Genomic DNA, 7,439 nt, shown 5'->3' on the forward strand with positions numbered 1-7,439 from the left:
GTCCTCAGCTGCTGTCGTGTCCTCAGCTGCTGCCTCACAGATTTCAGATTCAGGAGGACGCCCTGAGCCCTCATCCTGGTCCGATTCTTCGCAGACCTTGGGGCGCACACAGCAGCTCAGTATGTTCCCCATGGGGCACCTCTACTCCTGTCTGCCGCTACCTGTGCCTCCGCTCACAGTGTTGGCCAGGCACTCCTGCTGCCCTAGGCCGAGGCTATGCCGCACTTTCAGAGATGGTCCTGCCTGCGGCTCGCCTGCCCACCCCACAGCCCGGCCCCAGCCGGGGCTCGGGCCAAGGCCCGCACCCTGCCGCCTCTCCTGAGTTGACTTGTCTGGGAGGGTCAAAAACAGATGGCTAATTTAATAGGTTGGGAACCCAACAAGCACTGAGAGATACAACTGCCTGAAGAGAGTACAAAAGGAGCGGCTCCTCCTCCTGCAGTCACCTACAGACTGAAGCCCACTGGCCCAGGTAGAAGCCCAGGCACGTGACTCACAATGCCCCGCCCCACACCTCACAATGCCCCAGCCTTACTGCCGCCCCTCCCCCGCTGCCCTGGCTGCCCCACCCTGTGGCTTATGATGCCACTGCTCTCCTGGCCCCTCCTTCAGTGCCAGTGGAAGTAAGGTTTTTATTCATCACCCACCAGCTTCCTGAGCTTTTTAGTCCTAAAAACAGGGTGGCTCATTACTAGAAGCCATCTTCCTCTAGGAGTTCTATACAAAGTGGCAGTTAGCAGAGTGGGGCCCATTAGCAACCAAATTGAACTTTTATTTGTTGACTCAATGTAGATACACCTGAAATATTCCTCTCCTGTCTTCCAATGAGTGGTAGTTTTTGTCTGCAACTTGACCACAGCAATCCCTGGGGCCCGAGCTCTACTCTCACTAAAGAGTTATGGCTATGTGTCTTGAATGACACCTTAGAACCCATCCTGCCTCCACCTCCTTCTCCATAAAATAGAAACCTAACTTGTCCCCCCAAGCTCTAAAGTGCTGAAACTGACCAACTTCCTTTTCTCCCGTTTCTTTCTTCCATGGCAGGGACTTTCCGATTTTTTCTCTTTTACTAAGAAAGCACTAAGCATGACTTTGTTATACAAAATGAAGAGCTGTAAAGTGGGTTACCACAGTCCTAACTCAATAAAAATGAATACTGAACACCTAGCAAGCAGTATGTGCCTGACAGTGTTCCAAGTGGGCTATGCTGATTTAGCCCTCAGAAATAATCTCACCAGTTTTAGAGAAGACATTGAGATGGAGAAGGTAAGTTATCTCCCCAAGGTCACATGACTGCCAAGGCTGGGGCCATTATTTGATCTCAGGTACTATGAATTCCCCAATTCCTCAAGCGTGATTATCAGAAAGTGCATTATTCCATTTTCACACTGCTATAAAGAAATACCTGAGGTTGGGTAATTTAGAAAGGAAAGAAGTTTAATCGACTCACATTCCACATGGCTGTGGAGGCCTAAGGAAACTTACAATCATAGCAGAAGGGGAAGCAGTTACTTCTTACATGGCGGCAGGCCAAAGAGTGTGGGCATGTGAAGGAGCAACTGTCAAACACATATAAAACCATCAGATCTCATGAGAACTCACTCACCATCACAAGAACAGCATGGAGGAAACTGCCACCATGATCCAATTATCTCCCACTGGGTTCCTCCCACAACATGTGGGGATTATAAGAATTACAACTCAAGATAAGATTTGGGTGGGGACATGACCAAACCATATCAGAAAGTACAAGTAGAAGTCAAGCTTGGAGGGGAAGTGACATTATAGACTGGCATTTTTAAAAATATTTTTTTGATGTGAATTTTAAAATGCCTCCTGTTCATTCAGCATTGATGAAGTCCCTTTTACATGCCAGACACTGTATGTGTGAAACAGTCCCAATCTCAATGAGGGTAGGCAGATACATAAAGGCTGAAGAAGTTCAGTTTTGTGAGACCACATTACTGAACAGTGTATGAACCTGAGTTACAAACCCACCTCTATTTGGCCCCAAATTTGACACTGGGGTAGTTTTAATTTTATTCTGAAAATTTGAGTCATTGAACCATACAAAGGTGAGGAGTCTCTGTCAGATGTGTGTGTAGTGGTCTGTATAATAAGGAAGGACTGAAGGAAGCAACAAGACCAATTAAGAAACTATCTAAAGAAAGACTGATGCTAAAGGCAGTGGCAGTGAAAAAAGTGGAGGAAAAAATTTTGTGATTATTGGGGAGACAGAATAGGACGTGCTTCGTCATGAGATGTGAAAGCAGGGAAGTAGAGGGAAAAACAGGGCTGCTCAGGCTCTGCTGGGGAAGACCGGCTACAGAGTTGTACCTTTCTCCTGGCAGAGAATGTAGGAAGAGAAATCGCTAAGGAGGAAAAGACAGTTTTTTACGCTCAGTGTCACATTAAAATGGAATTCTCTGGCCAAGGTTGAATATAAATCACTGTAGGCTAAGTCCATTTGTGACATCCAAACACATGTTTTCAAAAATAGCACAAATACTAAATCCAACCATTAAGAGTAACGGGAAATTTCCTAAAATTTACATGCTAAGAATATCACCATTTTTTATTTATTGCTTTCATGGAGTAACTCTGAATCTATGGTTATAGCAAATGAGGAATTTACATAAAATAAAGCTAACATTTTAAATTTAAAATTCTATTATCCTCAGAGAATAATCAACTGAAGCCATGGGCATGGAAGTGATTGCCTTGAGAAGTTGTGTATAGTAAGGAGAATTGGAAAGAAAGAAGACCTGGAGAACAGAGTGATTTACATGACATTAAGTAAAGCTTGCAAAAGTGAGCACTCAGAGTCAATAGACCTGCTTAGCAATCAGGAATGGCTGCTCCTGTGGGTCATTAGAAAGAAGATGATGTCTGATTTCATTCTGTAACAGCAGCACCTAGCACAGTGCCTGGTCAATAGCCACTCAGTAAGTAATATCCCAATGCACAGAGTCAAATTTTGCTAGAAGGGCATGAAAGCTACAAATCAGCTATGGCAACTTAGTGATTGGGCTTGTGCATGTGTGAGAGTGAGCTACATGTCAGGCAGTGGGTAAAGCAGTGAACTGGAGGTGAGAAAACAATGACACAAACTAAGGGCTTCTCTTCCCAAGTATTTGGCTGAGAAGAGAGATGTAGTAGTAGTAAACGGAGATATGTGCTACAGGAAGCCTTTTATTTCAAGATTCAACAAAAGCATGAGCATACTTCTACGTTAAAGGGGAAGAGCCAACAGAGAAAACACATTTTTGAGGTTAAAAGAAAGAATGAATGCGCAAGAGCCCCCAAAAGGCACAGATGCATGCAATCTGGATCAGGAAGAGATTAGCTTTGGAGTCCTACAAAAGCAAGAAGGGAAGAAGGGCAATGTGACTCCAGAGATATTTCTGGTAGAGGAAAGGTTTAGGAAGAGATCTTTTGATGATCTTTATATTAACAGACTTTAAAAAAAACAAAAACAAAAAAAACTTGATACACTAATAGCTTCCCTAAAAGTGGGTAACTTGAAACGCAATTTGAGCAAAAATCAGAGTTCAATTATAAATAAGGATATCCAGAAAGTGAAAGATGGGCTTAATTTTTCCCACAAAGAGTTAAGAGAAATAATGACAACTTTAGGGAAAGAGGAAAATATAATTAAGAAGAAAATTATATGCGATTGTAAAACGTATGAATATTTACAAACTCTAACATAAGTAATTACAAAAATGACCAGAAGAATCATTATTATAGGAAGCAAAGGGTCATTTCAAAATCATGGGAGGGATGATTCCTCTTTAATTTAATTCCATTGAAAATATTTCAGTGAAGTTTGAGGACAAAAATAGGCGATATGCTGAAATGCGAGAAACCACAGTGGAAAGAAAAAGAATTCAAGAAAGCTCAGTTTCAGTAACCAATGTCAAGTACAATCCTCAGGACCTAGTGGCTACAATCTGCATTAATAGTGTCTGAAAACCTAGAAAGGTCATTAGATCTCATTTTGGATAATTGTTGTAGACTTGAGATGATGTCTACTTAAAGTTACAAAGTAGTTCCTGCACTTAACAACAGACACAATCAAAAAGATATCCATGACTTTCAAAATGGAAGAATTTTGAACTTTCTAAACAGGAAATTACTGGGAAGCACTGTTATAAAAACAGATTTTAAAACATTTTGATTTAATGCAATATTGAAGTAAATTAAGAAAAATTCCTATCCGCCCATGACATTGGCAAGTCTGAGAGAACAAAGAGAAACAGATTAGTGTGATTTGAATTAATCGGGAGTTTGATTCTGTGAAATGAGCTGAAACCTTGTTTACTTATGACTCCAGATTAAACCAATTAATACATCTATTCATTCAATACCCATTTAATACCTGAGCCCTTAGCAAACATGCTGCACACTGTGTGTAAGTGCTGGGATATTGCTTGAACTAACGAAAGGTTCTTAGTCTTGTGAAATTTCTCTTCCAGTAAGGGAGTTAACAGACCGTGTTGCCCGTCACCCCTGCCTGCATTATGTAAGATGACTATTGATCTTCAGCTATTGGATCTTCACTCCACACTATTGTAATGAAAATGAGGGAGAAAAGAAGGAGGAAGGATTTTTAGAAGGTACTCATAGCACACTGCTTACAAATTATTGGCTTAAAACTTAGTGACATGGCCATACCTAACTGCAGGGGAGGTTCAAAAGACAGAATCCTATAGCTAGGGTAATAAATACAGAAGAAACAATTGAATATGGAAAGGAAATAGCATGCTATTCCACAATTGCTAAAGAAAGATTAGAAAAGCTTAAAGCACGAATAATGGCAATAAAATTTTACAACCCTCTGCAAGCATATATGAAAAACAAACAAAAAGTTTGCAATGATCTTTTCTTTCTTGTTGTTGATATATATATATATATATATATTTTTTTTTTTTTTTTTTTTTTTGTTTTTTTTTTTTTTTTGAGATGGAGTTTCACTCTATTGCCTACGCTGGAGTGCAATGGCACTATCTTTGCTCACCTCCTGGGTTCAAGTGATTCTCCTGCCTCAACCTCCCCAGTAGCTGGGATTACAAGCATCTGCCACCACACCCAGCTAGTTCTAGTATTTTTAGTAGAGAGAGACAGGGTTCCACCATGTTGGTCGGGCTGGTCTCGAACTCTTGACCTTGGGTGATCCGCCTGCCTCAGCCTCACACAATTCTGGGATTACAGGCGTGAGCCACCATGCCCAGCCTGCAATAACCTTTTCTTAAGCTAAGAGTACAGGAAAAATGAAAAAAATTAAATTACAAAATGAAACTTTGGTTTAGAGGTAAGAAATATTTTATGACAGCCAAGAGATCAGGGTTGTACTGTATATTATGTGAATGTTGTAGCATAACTTGACATTTTGTAAAAGTTGTTTTTCATGCGAATTTTTTTCAGGTAACTTACAAGGTCCCATCAGAAGTGAATAATAATCTTCCATATTCTTGAGAAATCTTAATGGCGTCATCTACAGTCTTCCATTGTTTAGGTAAACCTGGAAATCATGTTTGGGTATTGTCTCATCCAACTTCTGTTACTCCTTTCCTATCATAAGTCAGGACGATGTTGGATATTTTTGCTCTAGCAATTAGTTCAACATGAATCCTGGAGTACTTTGCTATTCCAGTCATTGGTCCTCCTTTGCTTCCTGTAAGCATAATGAATTCACCACCATTAACCCCTAAACCATATGTAATTTGTATATCTGATTTTACTTCATGGGCAGAAGTTCTATGTATATCCGGTAATTCTTGCCGAGTATAAAACTTATTTTCAGTAGAGACTGTATTTCTGCACTCATGCACCTATGTAACTTTCACTGTTATTGCTGGTTGGGCTTTCCAGGGGTCATCATAACCTCCTGGGTTCTCTGGAAGAGGTACATATTTTTCAGGATGACACTGTAATATTTTGATAGCTAAAATTCTTTATCTATCTAAATCGATTCATAGTTCCTAACGTCTTGAGTAACAAGGCTGGTACTTTCTATTTTTCTTAACTCTGTCAGTTAATGTGACCAATGCCTGAGGTTGGGTAACCAAGCCAGTGCCAGACTCTGCCAGGACATTTTTCCTAATACGTTTTTCTATTGCTTTCTATGGATCACTGGGTGTTAATATGAGTTCTGGAATTGCAATTTTAAAAACTGTTTTGTGAATGACTAGCAACATAGTTGCCAGAACATTTAATACATTTCTCTATTGCTTTCTATGGGTCACTGGATGTTAATGTGGGTTCTGGAATTGCAATTTTAAAAACTGTTTTGTGCATGACTAGCAAATAGTAATTTACTCTAATTTTCAAATATAATTTGCAAGTGAAATGTGTAGGACTCCAATAAGGCACAATTACCTAGATCCTAAGTATGATGCCCTTGGAAGAGGCAAATAGTGACTTGAGCAAGTGCACTCATGTCTGCTTACACCAGTCACTTTTGAACTGCTCAATGGCAGGCAGTGGGAATGACCTCTGGTTGGCAGATGTCCACTCAGTATGACCCTGGATTAGACATATAGTTACCGTCTGTCAGGCCAGCCATGTGCTGTTGGACTATTCCTTGGAGATACACTCATCAGTGACTGCTAAAGTACCTGAGTCATTAGGTGCCTGTAGACGATGCCCACTGATATGAGCATTGGGTACAAGCTGCCTAGTTGTGCTGACACGGACTGAAGCTGTGAAGTTTCACAGTAACATGGCAGCCAATTATATATACTCAGATTTACCATTTGACAAGAGGTATTCATTCACACCATCCATTAGGCAATTGTCATTCTTCACACAGGCAGGAATAAAGGAAATAAAAAACCACAGTGATGGCTCAAGAGACCAATGTACCTCCAGAAGAATCCAGTGGGTCCAGAAGCCCTTTGGATGATGGTCAGATGCTCCTTTGGGGCAGAGATCATAGCAGCAGCCACAGGTCTGGAGAAGTCCTTACAGTTCTCATGGACAAAGCTTTTGAAAACATCTTAGACAAGATCTTATCTCTGCTGGTTTTATGATCCTCTGCAGATGGGTCCATTCTCTTGTTCTCAGTCACCTTTCACATCCTATCAGTTCACTTCAGGTCTCTCATGATCTCAGACAGCAATAATTGTTATCACCTCAGCCCATTCATATGTGTTTATCTCTTTGGGGATGAGGGGACAACTTCACTGTAGACTTAATTCTACTGGAGATGAGTGACTCCATTTTAAGACATGAGGATCAGAAATTATTATCACATATCATCAGGGCAGAGAATAGCTACCACCTGGGGCTGAAAGCAGATAACTCCATTTATTCTGGAAACATTCTGTCTTGATTATGGTACCGGTTACTGTGAGGGACTTCCTTTTCTCCACTAGTTTTTTACAAAGTTTGAGTCTGGACTGCTAACATTCTACTGATTTCCAGGTGAAGGCACT

At 40.8% G+C, this 7,439-nt stretch overlaps 1 protein-coding gene across 1 annotated transcript in view; it reads right to left on the reverse strand.

Annotated features, from left to right (window-relative positions):
* LOC108293211 (ribosome biogenesis protein BMS1 homolog) overlaps positions 1 to 7,439 on the reverse strand; it is a 26,004-nt gene continuing 18,565 nt past the window's right edge. The window contains exon 5 of the transcript XR_001820588.2: positions 1 to 96. The gene's annotated coding sequence lies outside the window, so the exon portion shown is untranslated. The remainder of the gene's footprint in view (positions 97 to 7,439) is intronic.

Source organism: Cebus imitator, unplaced genomic scaffold, assembly GCF_001604975.1.
Source record: "Cebus imitator isolate Cc_AM_T3 unplaced genomic scaffold, Cebus_imitator-1.0 Scaffold525, whole genome shotgun sequence".
In the NCBI taxonomy this organism is placed as follows: Eukaryota; Metazoa; Chordata; class Mammalia; order Primates; family Cebidae; genus Cebus; species Cebus imitator.